At 36.6% G+C, this 17125-nt stretch overlaps 1 long non-coding RNA gene across 2 annotated transcripts in view; it reads right to left on the bottom strand.

Annotated features, from left to right (window-relative positions):
- LOC107505636 overlaps positions 1–17125 on the bottom strand; it is a 31856-nt gene that overhangs the window by 11317 nt on the left and 3414 nt on the right. Inside the window, exon 3 of one of the 2 annotated variants that reach the window (XR_001595753.2) lies at positions 16617–16710. This is a non-coding gene — a long non-coding RNA (uncharacterized LOC107505636). Of the gene's footprint in view, positions 1–16608; positions 16711–17125 lie in introns of both variants that reach the window. The other variant, XR_001595754.2, reaches the window with a different exon arrangement.

Raw genomic sequence — 17125 nt, forward strand, 5'->3', positions numbered from 1 at the left:
CAGATCAAGCAGTGGGAGCAGGGAAGGATATGAAGTGAGAGAAAGCAAGAATGAGTTGGAACCCGCGAGCACAGGCTGAAGAGCAAAGGATGTGCTGAAACCTGTGTCAGTTCTTATTGCCTCTTAGTAGGATGGTTGTCCTTTGGAAGCTGGAAACCATTTATCATGGAGTTAGATCCACACACCTAGCTCAGGAGTAGAAGCAGCTGAAGGAGGTGCTAAGAGATGGAGCAGTTGAAAGCCTAACTGCTATTTCACTCTAAGGAGGTGAGTTAGATCAGTGACAATGTGTGTGAGCTATAAAATGGCTACTTTTCTGTTCTTCCTCTCAAATCTCATATAAGAATCTCTCTTGCGGCTCACCATAACCGAAAACATAAAGGAAAGGGATTTCTGGAATATGTAGTTCAGCATAGTCAAGTTGACACATTGCAAAGTGACCATGGTAGTCACTATACTCAAGGAGATAAGAGAAGTGCTAAGAAATTTCTGAGTCTCAAAAAATAGAACTAAAGATTTTTTCCCAGTAGGGAAAAGAAAAAGACAAGGGTGCTGCAAGGGTGCTGTAAGAAGATATATACTTGGTTAGCTGTCATCTCTCCTTTCATTAATTAAAAATGTATAGTGAGCACTCACTCAGATCCTGTACTAAACTGTATTTTCCAAAGACAGATACACTAATATATCCCTTCCAGTATGTTCATCTTATGCTGTAATGTTGAAACTCCAATATCAAGAGATATATGTTCGCCCCCCTTAAATCTGGGCACTATTGCAGAAGTGATGCTGAGGTTAAGCATGTCTTCTAAAATTAGGTCATAAAGGCTATTTGAATTTCTATCAGCTTGAAGACTCTTCATCATTGATTCAGTTTCTGTGTTATGAAGAAGCCCAACTCTAAGAGGTCATGTGTATATGTTCTAGTTGATATTTCCAGCTAAGACTGTAGCATTAACAAGTTATCATCAATCAGTAAATATGTGAATAGTTTTCAAATGAATCCTTACCCTAGTCTTCAACTATCATCCCTGCCCCCAACTGATGCTAAAATGGAGCAGAGAGATGAGTTGTCCTGGTCTTGCTCATATTACAGATTTGTGAACAAAATGTTATTATTTCAAGCCACTAAATTTTGGGGTAATTTGTTATGCAGTCATAGTAACTGAAACTGGCTCTTTGCCAGACTGATAAAGAGACATAATGATGAATATGTATTATTATATGAAATTGTGCATAATTATCTAAATCCTTTTGCTGTAATATTAGATCTATTGGCTTGAAGCTAAGTTTCTAACCAATACTTTTATATAAATAATGGTATTTTTTTATCTTGAAGTAATTGTAGATTTACATGCAATCATAAGAAACAATACAGAGAGATCACACATAATACTCTTCACGTAGTTCCCCTCAATTGTGTTAATATCTTGCCTAACTAGAGTACAATATCACAACCGGGAAAGTGACATTGATATTATTCACCGGTTTTATTCAGGTTTCGCCAATTTTATACAAAATCATTTATGTATTTACTTCTGTACAATTTTATCATGTGTAGTTTCATGTGACAACCAACATAGTCATGATACAGAAAAATTTCATCACAAGGCTCTCTTATGGACCCTTCATACATACAGCTACTTCCTTCCTACCACCACTACTATTCCCAATACCTGGCAACCATTAATCTGTTCTCTATTTCTATTTCTGTCATTTCAAAAGTGTTATGTAAATGAAATCATGCAGTATGTAAATTTTTGGTATTATCTTTTTACACTCAGCATAATTCCCTTGAAAACTCATCCAAGTTGTTGTGCATGTCATTAGCTCATTCCTTTTTACAGTTGAGTGGCATTTCATGGTATGGATGTCCCACAGTTGTTTAAGCATTCACTCATTAAAGAACAATTGAGTTGGTTTGGGGATATTATGAATAAAGCTCTATGAACATTCATATACAGTTTTTTGTGTGTAAACATACATTTTCATTTCTCTGGGATGAATGCACAAGAGTGAAATGGTTGAGTTGTATGGTAAGCACATTCATAATTTTGTCAGAAACTGCCATACTCTTTCCTAGAATGGCTGCTGTATCATACATTCTCATCATCAGTACATGAGTGATCAAGTTTCTCTGAATCCTCACTGTCATTTGTATTATCACTATTTTGAATTTTAGCCATTCTAATAGGTGTGATTATTGCTATAATAATTTTTGGTGTTCTGGTAAGACAGCAGAGTAGGCAAATGCTGTGCTTGTCTCCTTCATGAACATATCTAAATTAGCACTATATTACAGAACAACTATCATTGAGAATCACCAGAAGACTAGCTGAACAGTTCTACAATTGGGGACACACAGAAGAGGCCACCTTGAGACTGGTAGGAGGGATGAAGTCATAGAATTGCCTGGTCCCACATCTGTACATGGAAGTTGAAAACTGGGAGGAAATTTTGGCCCTGGAGGAGTGAGGGGTTCTAGCCCCAGACTGGATTCCCTAGCCCAGGGTTCCAGTGTTGAGAAGTCCTCACAACTCTGGCTGTGAAAACCAGCAGAGATTGTGAATAAGACAAAGGGCTGCCTTTTTGGAGGCCAGCCTGGTGACTGACTGACTGGTTGACTTGCTTTGAGCTCCAGTACTGAGGCAGCAGCTTAGAAGGTGCTGGAGACATATGGGGAGGAGCTGAGTTGTCTGGCTTCAGGGCGAGGGCTGGAGGGGCAGCTTTCTCCTAGACAGAAATGCTGGCAGAAGTCATATTCCTCTGTTGAGCCCTCCCCCATTTTGCTGTGCAGAGGCAGGCAGCTGCCATATTTGAGTCTCTATCAACCTGGCTAACAATGGTTGTTTCCCACTGGTGATTCCCTGAGCCCTATTCAAATTGCGGGCTCACACTAGAAACTTCCAGTGGATTTCCCATACAAATGGCCTAACTTGGTTCATGCTGCAGACTTTCCCAAATTCTCTCAAAGGTTCACAAAACCTAAATAAGCATTATCTGGTCTCAGAATGCCCCATACCTCTTGTTGAGGAGCCCCAAGCCTGGCATTAGCAGGAGCTGGCCTCAGTTTGTGGCTTGGCCTCTTGAGGCACTTCTAAGCCCAGTGTGGACAGCCATCTGCAGATTGCTTGGTGGTTCATGCCAGGTGGCCTGGGCAAGGCGTAAGATGCAACTGAACTAGGCCTGTGGCAGGGCCCTTCCCAGGAGTCCCAGGCCTGCATATCCAGTGGCCAGCTTTGGTCTGAGGCAGAGCATCACCAGGGCCACATTCGAGAATGACACACCCAAAGGGCAGACTGGCCAGGCACCAGAGCCCTGGTAAAGTAAATCCAACTCTATAGAATGAGCCCCTACACAACAGCTCCTTCACTGTAGTCGTGGCCAGTTTTCATGACCAATAAACATGAGGATCAATCCCTCCCATTGATGTGCAAACAGCAACCAAGGTTCAACTACAACAGGGGACACACACAACCCATACAGGAGGCACATGGGGAGCACCTGGTTCAGGTGAGCAAGGTAACTGTGCCATGGGACCCCATAGGACATCTACTACATAAAGCCACTCTACCAAGGTCAGGAGACATAGCAACCCTACCTAGCACATAGAAACAGACACATGGAGGCAAAGAAATATGTTCCAAATGAAAGAACAAAGTTACAGAAAAAGAACTAAACAAAATGGAGACAAGCAATCTATCAGATGCAGAGTTCAAAATACTTATTATAATGATGCTCAATGAACTTAAGAGTAGAGGAACTCAGTGAGAACTTTAACAAAGAGATATAAAACATAAAAAAGAACCAGTTAGAAATGAAGAATGCAATAACTGAAATGAAGAATAACTTAGTTGGAATAGTAGAGTAGATGAAGCAGAGGATCGAATCAGTGATTTGGAAGATAAGGTATTAGAAAACACCCAATCAGAACAGAAACAAGAAAAAAGAATACAAAAAAAATTGAAAGTTTAAGGGGCCTCTGGGACAGCATCAGTGTACCAACATTTGCATCACAGGGATACCAGAAGCAGAAAAGAAAGAGCAAAGAATTGAAAACCTATTTCAAGAAATAATGACTGAAAACTTCTCTAACCTAGAGAAGGAAATAGACATACAACCCCAGGAAACAGAGAGTTCCAAACAAGATGAACTCAAGTAGGTCCACACCAAGACACATCATACTAAAATACCAAAGGTTAAAGACAAAAAAAGAATCTTAAAAGCAGCAAGAGAAAAGCAGTCGGTTACCTACAAGGGAGCTCCCACAAAACTGTCAGCTGCTTTCTCAACAGAAAATTTGCAAGACAGAAGGGATTGGCACAAAATATTCAAAGTGATGAAAAGTAAGGATCTATAACCAAGGTTACTCTATCCAGCAAAGCTATCAGATATGATAAAAACCTTCCTAAACAAGGAAAAGCTAAAGGAGTTCATCATCATCAAGCCAGCATTACAGAAAATGTTAGAGGGCCTTCTTTAAGAAGAAAAACAGATAAAAAATATGAAAAGTGTCAAGAACTACATATCTAGCAACAATTACTTTAAATGTAAATGGATTACATGCTCCAATCAAAAGATAGGGTGGCTGAATGGATAAGAAAACAAGATCCTTTACTTTATGTTTTTATTTGGTCTGAGGCAGAGCATCACCAGGGCCACATTCGAGAATGACACACCCAAAGGGCAGACTGGCCAGGGTGTGTCAGACCAAACATATGCTTCCTATTAGAGACTCACTTCAGATTGAAAGAGACAGACTGAAAGTAAAGGTATGAAAAAAGATGTTTCATGAAAATGGTAACTAATGAAAAGCTGGGGTAGCAATACTACCCCAGCAATACTAGACAAAATAGACTTTAAAACAAATGCTATAATAAGACACAATGAAGGACCCAATTATCCCACTTCTGGGTATTTATCTGAAGAAACAGGAAATATTACTTTGAAGGGACATGTGAATCCATATGTTCACTGCAGCATTATTTACAGTAGCCAAGATATGGAGGCCACCTCATTGTCCATCAATAGATGAATAGATAAAGAAGAGGTGGTACATATATACAATGGATTATTACTCAGACATAAAGAAAGAATGAAATCTTGCTATGTGCAGCAGCATGGATAGACTTAGAGGGTATTGCACTGAGTGGAGTAAGTCAGAGAAAAACAAACGTCATACATCGATTCTATAGAGAACAGGATAAACAAACAACAGAAACAAGCTCATAGATAGAGAGCATTTTGATGGTTGTCAGGTCTGGGGATGGGGGTATGGGTGAAGGTGGGAGGGGATTAAGAGGTACAAAGTGATAGTTACAAAATAGTCATGACAATGTAGAGTATAGCATGGGAAATATAGCAAGTTGTTTTGTAATAACTATATATGGTGTCAGATGGGTACTGCATTTATCAGAGTGATCACTTCGTAAGTTATATAAATGTCTAATCACTGTATCATACAGCTGAAATTAATATAATATTGCATGTCAATTATAATAGAAAAAAAATAAAAACATAAAGTAAAAGAAGCCTGACGGTAGCCCATCCAGGACTGGCATGTGTTCCAGTGACAGGACCTAAACTTCTATTTCTTTATGCCAGTAAGTGAGGCTTCTATTTTGAAGGTTACCTCATAGTGTTATAAAGTTAGTAGAGATATGGCTATTACATTTAATTTCCCACAACAGCAACAAAGATAATCATACTTTCTCCGGTTAAAGCAGGGGTCCCCAAACCCCAGGCCACAGACCAGTACCAGTCCGTGGCTTGTTAGGAACTGAGCTGCACAGCAGGAGGTGAGCGGCAGGTGAGCAAGTGAAGCTGCAGCTGTATTTGCAGCTGCTCCCCAGGGCTAGTATCACTGCCTCAGCTCCATCTCAGATCACCATGCATTAGATTCTCATAAGAGCCCTGGTTCCTGGTGCCAAAAAGGTTGGGGACCACTGCTCTAAAGGGGTTTGAATAGTCTCATTATCCTTTTATCCAATTGCTAGAACATAGGCCCATGATCATATTTAACTGCAAGAGAAGCTGGAAAATATGCTCTGCTAAAAATTGGAGGCTTTTATTACTATGGATTAATGGGACAAAGCCTGTCTGGGGAGTCAGAAATTAGATTTATTCTACCTAGTCTATTGGGAAAAGCTAGGCCCATTATATGGAAGTTATAACAAGAATTCAGTATAAGAAAAAAAACATTCTGGGATAACTCGTTCAGGTAAGAGGTTCCTTGCCATAGATGCCTTCAAGAACAGGATAGAAGACCATGTATCTGGAATGTTCTATAAAGGATCTATGGACAAGGTAAAAGGCATTATATTCTTTTTAAAGTTAAAATTTTATGATTTTAATATAATTTCAGATCTTAATTATATTCTATAAGAGAAACTTTAGAGAAAAATTAAAGCATCTTTGTAAAAAAAAACATATTTTGTAATATAGTTTGACTAGATGTACATGAACTCTGTCCCTTCTCGTTTATATCAGGGGGTCTTATTTTCTTCAGGGAAGAAATGTCTCACCCATGTCAAATGGTGTGGGGGAAATCTTTTTTTTTTTTTACTGTAACTTCTCCCTTCACCATGCTCTTTGAAATGGAGAAAAGAATGAGTTACTTGGGGTCCGTAGCTAATGGCTGCCTTTACTTTCTTGGAAATCATTCCTGATATGCAGAAGCCATCACTTTGTTCCAAAAAAAAAAATTTCTACAACTTATATTTTAAGTAAATGAGGAATTCAAGATAAAGGATAGGGAAAGATTAAATATGGAATAAGGTTAATTAATAACCTTATATGTATTATATATGTATATATAAAATTTTATATGTATATATTTAAATGTATTTATATTTGTATAACATACATAAGATCTCTTGCAATTGAGTCACAAATTTGTGCATTTGTAGAGTTGATAGGGAGATGTAGTGAGTTATCTAGTTTATAGTACTCAAAAGGAAATAATAAATCATTTGCTCAGAAAAGGCCACACTGGTTCTGAGACCAGAGTGAAAATTCCCCCATGCCTACAGAGGCCACACAGATAATGTAAATGAGTGAAGAAGATCGGGAATGACAATAAGAGGAGTGGGGCTGGGTTTGTCCTAAACTGGAAAGCACATGCGCAGTCTAAGGGGGGTCGGAACTACTCAGCTTTAGCCAATATTACCACAAGGGAAAAGTAGGCTCAGTGTTGTCAGATTTTCCAATTTCTTGAGAGGCTATAAAGTCAGATTTGTAGGAGTTATCTCCTAATAATATATTACCAACAATACCAGTTAAAATTCTGGCTGAATAAAACACTTTTGCAGTCCAGAGTTGGCCTACCACTGCCAATTGAAAACTTCTGGACTTGCAAAGTAGGCAAAAACATCTAATGCAAGAAAATCCTTATAAATATGACCTTTCTCTTCATGAAAGCTCAACTTTAGGTAAATAATGAATGTCACTGAGTTGATGGTATGCTCTCTGACATGTGTAAAGAATGAAGATTGTTTCTATGGTTGGCCAAGTGTGGTGTTATATGATTTCACGGTCAGCCAATAAAAAAAGTGAACAAAAGACTTGAACAGGCACTTCACAAAATATATCCAAATTGCTAATAAGCATATTAAAAGGTGCTCAACGTCATTAGTCATTAGGGAAATATAAATTAAAACCACTGTGAGATAAAAATATACACTGCCAGAATGGAAAATGGTGAAAACACCAAGTGTGGGTGAAGATGTGAAGGAACTGGAACTCACAAATATTGCTGATAGGAATGTAAAATTGTACATCCTTGTCTCTAATAAAATTTAAAATATTCCTTCCTTATGACCCAGTAATTCCACTTCTAAATATATATTGACCAGAAGAAATGAATGCATACATCCATATAAAGACTTGTACAATGTTCACGGCAGCTTTATTCAGGCTAGACATTAGCTAAAAATATCTCAAATGTCCATAAAAAGGAAAATGGATAAAAAATTTTGTGGTATACTCGATTTGAGCAACAAAAAGAATTAAGATGTATCCCAAAACATGGATTAATCTCAAAAACATTGAGTGGAAGAAGTCTTACATGAAAGAATACATATTATATGATTCCATTTATATGATGTTTAAGAGCAAGCAAAACTTATGCTAATTTGAAAACCCGGTTGTCTCTGTAAGTGGAAGAATTGACTAGAGAGGATAATAAAGATAGTTTTAGGAGATGGAAATGTTCTACGTCTGGAGCTGGATGGTGGAAACAATGTATACATTTGTTAAATTTTTCCAAACTGTACGCATAATACCTGTGAATTTTCCTGTATGTAAATCATACTTCAGTAATATACTAAAATAATAGCTGAGTCTTAACAGAAACAGCTAGACAAGGACATTACTGGCCCATTCATCTTCGTACAGGGAAGAAATGTCAGCCTCCATATTGGCAATGTTATACTTGGGTGCATGTGCTGGGCCACTTCCACACAGAGATAGTAAAATACACATACAGAGTAACTAAAAAAGAAAATCCTTCCCATCATACAGGTTACGAGCTCTTCTTTAAACTGTCAAGTTTAGAAGCAACTAGCTTATATTGTAAATTTTGAATTCCTTAAGCCTTTCATATTATTCTAGTACAACTGTCCCTACATCCCTCAGAACCTTACCCAAAACAAGTACATTACTCCTAGTAAGAAGATAATTTAATTAGCTGTTTGACTGATGCATGTCTAATACTGACTCAATGCCAGTCAGATTTTCAGATATCAACAATTAAGAGATAATCGACCAGAGATTTAGCCCTATTTTCCGGAGGATCCATTGCCTGCAATGACTTCTGGTACCATTCTCTTGATCAGGTTCATTTTTAAGCAGAAAGGTCACTTATTAATAGTTCCATTGGTCAGAGGGCTCGAGAATTGGAATTGAGACTAAACTTTCATGAGCAGAACCTAAAACACTACCTCAAAACAGACTTGATAAACTACTGCCACTGATCACTATAGGAAACCCTCATTGCTCTCCTGATGCCAGATGTGTAGCAGAAACTCAACTTTGCTACCACCAGGAAACTGCTGTCATTGCCACCATTAGAGGCTAATCATCACAGATTGCTTACTTCTAAACTGGCGTCTCACATGGGTGCATCTGATTGATAAGGTGTAGGTCACATCCCTGAACACTAGATGAAAATAGAGCTGTGAATTTGAGTTTTTACTCCTATGTTGAGGAAGTTGGAATCAGATAATGGGACTTTTCTTGTTCTAGTTATCTACGGGTAGTAATAAACCATCCAAAAATTTAGTAGCTTAAAGCAACACCATTTATTTTGTTCACAAGTCTACAATTTTGGCAAGGTTCAGAGGTTAATCTATTTGACTCAGTGTAACCAGGGTCTAGAAGTCTAGAATCATCTGACAGCTCACATGTACAGTGATTGATAATGGCTTTCAGGCTGTGACTTTCCCTGGGGCCACTGGCTAGACACCTACATGTGTCTTCTCCATGAAGAATCAAACTGTTTACCCCTACACAGCTAACTTTCTACATTAACTTGAATTTACTATTCTAATATATATATAATATATATATATATAATATATATATATATATATTGCATAGCTTTAGTATTCCAGTAGACTGTTGCCCAGGAAGGTAAAAGTTATAAATTGTTTTTATATAAACTTCCTGAAAGAACTATCACTCTTCAGTAGAAGAGTTTGCATACCAATATTTGAGCCTCTAGCCTCAAAATTTTTACCTTGTGGCCACTAATCCTAAGATCCTTACCCAAACTTAATCAAGACCCTATATTGAAAGATCCACTTTAAACTCACCTCCCAATTCTCACTATATCAGCAGATATATCATACTCCCTCTTTAAGACTCTCTCAAACTCCATGAGGTAGTGCTTTAATAAATATACTTGGCTTTGTCTTTTCAATATGTCGGAAGCCAGCATTTGATATTATGGGAGCATGGGCTTCTTTATAAAATGAAGGTTAAATTTCAAGGGTCAACATCCCAAAAGACAGAACTATGTAGAAGTGGGATAGCCTTTTGTAACTTCAGGTCAGAAGTCACATAGCATCATTTCTGCCACATTCTAGTCACTGAGGTAATCACAAAAGCTCACCAACTACAAGACTCTACCTTTTGATGGGAGGAAACAAGAATTTCCAGACAGGTTTTAAAACCATCACATCAATTATAAAAAGACTATACAAAAGCTAATGGTCAACCATGAATATGAGGAAAATGATGGGTACCCTCTACAAAAGGTATATACTGAAATATTGAGAGTATTTAGTTTATGGAGAAGAATTATAGGATTTTTCTTGTATATATTTCCTGAATTTTCTTCAATAAGCAGATATTCCTTAATTAAAAAAAAAAGATATGCAAACATATCCTCAATTCTAAGTGTGATAATTATGACAAAAATTTAGGATAAAACTCCAAAAAGAATGCCTATAACTTAATTTATAGGACACTTAAGTATACGATTAAGTACTTTTTATTAAATTTATAGTTTGTAACCATCACCAAAATCCAATTTTAGGACATTTCCACCATTCCAATAAGATCCTTCCTATCCACTTTTTTTTTCCTATTATTAAAAATTATTGGGGAAATCTAACTATGGGTGGTGAACACACAATACACTATATATACTGCCTACCCACTTCTAGTCACTCTACATTCTTACTCCCAACCCTAAGCAACTACTAATTTCTTTATAGATTTGCCAATTCTTGTATAACATGCAGTCATCTGTGTCTGGCTTCTTTCCCTTAGCAAAGTGTTTTGGAGGTTCATCCATGTTGCAACATATATTGGGCCTTTGTTCCTTTTTATTGCTGAATAAAATTCCATGGTATAGATATGCCATAATTTATTTACTCTCCAGTTGATGGCCGTTTTGACTGCTTACAGTTTTTGACTATTATAATAATGCTGTTATGAACAGTCACATGTAAATCTTTGTGTACAAGTTGTTTTCATTTTTCTTGGATAGATACCCAGAAGAATTGCTGGGTGATAGGGTAAATGCATGTTTACCTTTTAAAGATGCTGTTAAACCTTTTCCAAAGTTGCTGTACCATTTTACATATCCACCACATGTATTAGGTTCCCATTTCTCCATATCTTCTCTAACACTTTCTAACGTCTGTCTTTCTGATTGCAGCCACTCTTGTGGGTGTAAGGTGGTATCTCATTCTGGTTTTGTATTTCCCTAGTGACTAATGATATTGAGCATCTTTTCACTTATTAGTCAGTTGCATGTCTTCTTTGGTGAAATATCTATTTACATCTTTTTCTCATTTTCAATTATCTGTCTTCTTATTGAGTTGTAAGAGTTCTTTATATATTCTGGGTATATGACTTTTATTGGACACATAGGTAGCAAATATTTTCTTCTAGTCTATAAGCTTTCTTTTATTATAGAGTCAAGATTTTATGCTTTCAACAGTATAATCATCATCATTTATTTTTGTTCATGGAATGCACCAAATTTGAAGCAAACTGAATAAGAAGGGGTGCTTTGGCAGAACTCTGTTTCAAAGTTTTGAAATTGAGAAGGCAATTGTAGTTGTCCAATAGCTAGAAATCATTTAGTTACTTTAGAAAGCTTATAAAATTATATCTTGACCATCAACTTGTAGCAGAAGAAAAAATAAACGACATACAAGATGACTATATCCTGAAAAAAAAAACAAATCAATACACTGTACAGTTTCTGCCACTGGTTTAATGTACAGTAGTGTTGAAAATTGTTTAGCCTTGATTATCTAGGGATTGGAAATCAAAACATAAGAGCATATTTTCCAGAATGATAAATGAAGGTTTTTTTAAGTATTTCTCATTTCAAAAGGAAGGTAGTGGTTCTAGGCTTTAATTTCACATCTGAAATGTAAATCGTTTAAACATTTTATCTGCACCTGGCTGATTTTTATTAATGTAAAATAAAGGAGGTGGTTCAATTCAGCAAACATTTATTGAGCATGTGTTAAATGAGGCCCCGTGCTAGGTATGGCAGGCAATATAGGGATGAGAATAATTGCTCAATGGTGGTTTACTAAACAAGGTAACCAATAACCTAAGCAGTAAGATGTGCAAGACAATTTTGCCTTGATTCTGATAAGCTCAATTCTGTATTCTGCTAATGAAGAGTAAAACTATATAAGAGACTACAAGAATGAAACCCTTTTTGCCTCAGTTTTGGCTGAGTCCCCAAAGGAAGAGAAAACCCAGCAAATTCCAAATACAACTATCTACCTGAGGACTTGAAGAGAAAATGGAGTAAAAGTAATGTTTTTCAATCCTTAGCACATCATCTATCCTGAAGACACATAATTGGCTTCACACGTGCCTCTGGGCTTGAGAAACTGATGTCTGACACTCCCAGGAACAAGTCTAAATGTTGGGAAACTTTTTTTTTTCAGTTATTGGTATATTTCCTTATACAAAGTGGAGGATTGAACATGCACATTTTATTTTTACCTCCAGTTTTGAGAAAGTGGGTATTTTGTTCATCCTACCAGTATTTGAACACAAAAATTCATATTACCTTTTTTACACAAGTCAGTATGTGCACTGTAGTGCATCTTGCCATTTTTACTTAATATATTTTAGAATTTGTAGCCTATCAGCACATAAAAAGTATCCTCCATCTTCTCACATTTGCATAGCATTTTGTTGTGTAGATGGATTATAATTTTTTAAACCAGACTTAAACTGATAGACATTGGGTGATTTCCAAACTTTTAACTATTACCAAAATAAAAAAGCTAACATGAGCAACCTTGCATATACATTTTCCTATATATGTGTGTACACGTGTGGTAGATAAATGTCCATTTTGATGCCTGTAGGTTTCCAAGTCTCCTCAACTGCTTAGAGACACTATATTATCTATATAATCTAGTCAGCTATGAAAGAGATGACAGAATAGGTGACATGTATGGGCACACCTGTATGTATCCAGAAGTAGAATTCCTGGGTCCAAACTGCATGTGTAATTTTGATGAATATTGCTAAATTGCCTTTTATAAGAGATACTATTTTCCACCAGAAATGTATATGGATGCTTGTTTCTTCACCTAGTGGACCATAGTTTTCAATAAACTCAGTTGTATTTTAACAACAACAACAACAACAACAACAACAACAAACTAGTTCTAGAGTCCCTCAGCCAAAATCAGGCTTTATTCTTTTTCCCTGAGTAGGCAACTTCATTCTTCTAATTTTCAGACAGGCTAACCCAAGCGCAAACAGGTTCTTTTCTATCCATGGGCCTCAAGTTACTACATTTCTAAACATATTTTCTGGTTTCTGCTAAAATTAGTTGATACATTTCAACTATTTCTTCTTAAAATTTTGAAATATTTGATCCATCAGGACAGAGTGGTAGAAGCTCCAAATGGAGAGATAGGCTCATGTTAATACATACCATAAAATCATCCCACTTCTTTACTAAAAGAAGGATCCCTTGAGGCTAAATATTATCAAATTTTATCTTACTGCCATAAATATTACCAGTTTGTGAGATACAGAGAAGTAAAAACCTTCTAAACATTTATAATTTATCTTCTTATGCTTTTTCGCATAACTATAAATTACTTAAAATATAAAATCACTCATTCAGAAAATTATTTTTCAGATAATTTGCCCATAAGGAAAAATAGGGAAATAAGCTTAATGTTACCATTAATGTAGTTTGCTTTGAAATGATGAGTTTGACAAAAAACTTATAATGCTTTGATCTCTCTCTCTCTCGATAGATAGATAGATATGCTTTTATATATCAAATGAATAAGCAGGATTTGGGGTACAGTTTAGGTGTAGTGTTATGATAACTATAGCAATTCACATTTTTATGGTTCTTTATAGTTTACAGAGCACTTACAAATAAATGATTGTATTATCAGCTGCCATTGGTTGTATATACACTAGTATTAGCCTTTCTTCCTAAGAGGAGAATGAAAGTGCATCATTTGCTTAAGGTCAAAAAGCCAATGACTGGGAAGTCAGAGACAGGAAGTAGGGTAGAGAGGAATAGGGAGTTCTTGTTTAGTGGGTAGAGTTTTAGTTTTGCAAGATAAAAAGAGTTCTGAAGATGGATGGTAGTGATAGCTGTGCAGCAATATGAATGTACCTAAAACCACTGAGCAGTATGCCTAAAAATGGTTACAGCAGTAAATTTTATGGTATGTGTATTTTATTACAATAAAATAATTGAAGGGCAAAATGCCAGGGAATAGTGAATCAGCCTAAATTTTATTTCATTTCTATCCAATCATGTCTTCATACTGAACAGTTATTATCCCTAGGTTACAGATCAGGGGACTAAGACCTAGAAGGACTAAATTAAGTTACACAATTATCAAATGATGGAGATGGAATTCAATCCAATAGAAGTGATTTTACAACCAGAAGCTAAGTATAGGAAGTCAAAATAAAACCAGGGGCTCATCTAACCACTAAGGGTTGGGTAATTAATTACTTTACCTGCTTGAGCCTCAGTTTACTCAGTTGTAAAATAAAGAAACTAGATATAGATCAGAGTTGGGTTATTTTAATTTAACATTTTATACCATGACTCACAGTAATAAATGTTTTATATAGACCTAACACACACACACACACACCCCTCACATGTCCTAAGCTGGGTTTCCCAGAAGCAGACCTTGAGATAAGGATTTGAGTGCAAGTGATTTATCAAGGATGTGTTCCCAGAATAAACTAGTGTGGGAATAGGGGAAGTAGAGTAGGAAGGTAGTTGAAATCAACCAAAGGTAAGATTTCAGGTGAAGTCTCAGCTTCAGCCTGATTTGATGGGAAACTCTGGAACATAAAATACACCACAGAGTCTGACTCACCTTGAGGCAAGAGAGCTGGGCTTTCACATGTCATCCCTAGTCAATTGCTGATTATAGGCCACCCCAGCAGGATGTACCTCCAAAGTGTTTAAGCTCATGGTACCTGTGGTAGCCAGTCCCCAAAGGAGTTCCCCAGTGATCCCTGACTTGTGATGTTCACACCTTTGTGTATTTCCCTCCTACACTGTTCCATGGTTTGTCCATGGAACCAATGAGATACAGCAGAGATGATGGTCTATCACTTCTGAGATTAAGATATAAATGACAGCAGCTTCCATCTTAGATTCTTCCTTTCTTAGATCACTGCCTCTGGAGGAAGCAAGGTCTTATTTTATGAACAGTCTGATGAAGAGGCCCATGACATGAACTCTTATAACAAGGAACTGAGACCTGCCAAAAAACCACATGAATGAGTTTCACAGCAGTTCCTCCAGCCCTAGCCAAGAGTAGAGGTGACTGTGGCCCCAGCTAATAGCTTTAATGAAATCTCATGAGACATCCTAAGCCACAATTACCCAAGTTGTTCTTAGAGTCTTGACTCTTAGAAATTGTAAGAAAATAAATTTTTGTCATTTTAAAATCACTAGGTTTTTGAAATTTTTGTTATGTGGTAACAGTTAAATAATACAAATATGTTAGGCTAATGTGTCTCCAGCAGCGGAAGGGTAGTTTTCTGAAGAACTACAGGTAAGATTCCTTAGGAGAGAAGCACAAAGATGGTGGGAAATGAGCAGAACAAGCAAAAGAGACCTGAAGTTATATGGGCAGAGCGCCAATGTCTGCTATCCCTCTAAAACAAACATTTCATGAAACAACACTTACCCTTATTACATGCAATGCACTTTGATAACTGCTCTATGATTATATTCTTTCTTGCATTACTAAATGCTGGATGTGAACCCTTAAATTGATTTGACAATCCACTAACAGGTTGTGACCTGCAGTGGAAAAACTGTGAACTTAATCATCTTTGATGTCCCTATTAGAGCTAAACTTTGATAATCAGGAAGTGGTATAGCGTTATTAGAATGACAATTAACATTTATCGAGCACCCTCTATGCCAGAACTGTTTCAGACACTTCACATATATTGTCTAATGTGAAGACAATAAGGTAAGTACTTTATTAATGTCTCCATTTTACATATGTGAAGACTGGTAAGTGGTTGAGGCCAGGAGGGAACCCAGGCAATCTGACTCCAAAACCTGTTAAGAGTGTAGGCTCCTATATCAGACTGTTTGGGTTCAAATTATGATGCCAACAGTCAACCATTAAGTGTTTCTAATTACAATCATGATATAATTCAATTATTGGAAGCAATTAGCTCATTGATGGGGATAATTCTAACATAAGGAAGTTTATGGCCAGGGTTATGTATGTTGACTGAATTCAGTGGTTTACTCATTAATAATCAGCTCAATGTTCTGTTCTGCTTTAGCTATGCTGGCCCAGTCTTCACCTTAAGCTTATCCACTAATGCATTTAAATAAGTGGGGTTCTGTTATATAACATCCTCATGCTTGAATGTCTAAAGTATATTTCGCTATAACTAGACAGAATTTCAACATACTAATATTTGTGTTTTCTTAAAGTATGAAGATAATTGTCTAATAAATGAATCTAACTAAAATAGATTAGTCACCATCATGTAGAGGATATTCCTACTGAAGTCAATGAACACTAATCTTTGGATTTCAAAAACAGTGTCAATAAAAATTATGATATAAATGATAAAAAAAAAACTGCACGAGACCTGGATACCTGGAACTATCATCTTCCTGGCTGAATTCTTCTGAGCCAAGTCTCCACCAATTATATCTTCCATGTCACAGGAATACAGTATTCATCACAGGTACTGAAGTTAGTATAAAAACATAACATACTTTTAATAAAAGATTATTCATAATCAAAGATTCACATAGATGCTGAATGTATTATCTGGAGTGGAACATATATTTGGGATACACGTCAGGAGGATGCTTCAGCAGCTATTATGTGGTAAGGTGACTCGGATTATTTAGAAAGAGAGCAGAAAGAAAAAAACAGCTCATGTCTCACTTCAGATGCTACTGGGTGACTACAGATTACAGGGCGACAAGAATGACTGCAGTCTCACCTGGAATATTGTTAGCAGAGGCAAGACAACATGCTCTTGTCACCTATTTTTTTTAAATAAATGTCATTTTGAATATATTGCTAAAGAGGGCAGTTAGTTACACAAGGTATCATGGAAACTGAAACCAAATATTAATCTAGATATCCTAAAAAAT

Source organism: Rousettus aegyptiacus, unplaced genomic scaffold (assembly GCF_014176215.1).
Source record: "Rousettus aegyptiacus isolate mRouAeg1 unplaced genomic scaffold, mRouAeg1.p scaffold_m13_p_9, whole genome shotgun sequence".
Lineage (NCBI taxonomy): Eukaryota > Metazoa > Chordata > Mammalia > Chiroptera > Pteropodidae > Rousettus > Rousettus aegyptiacus.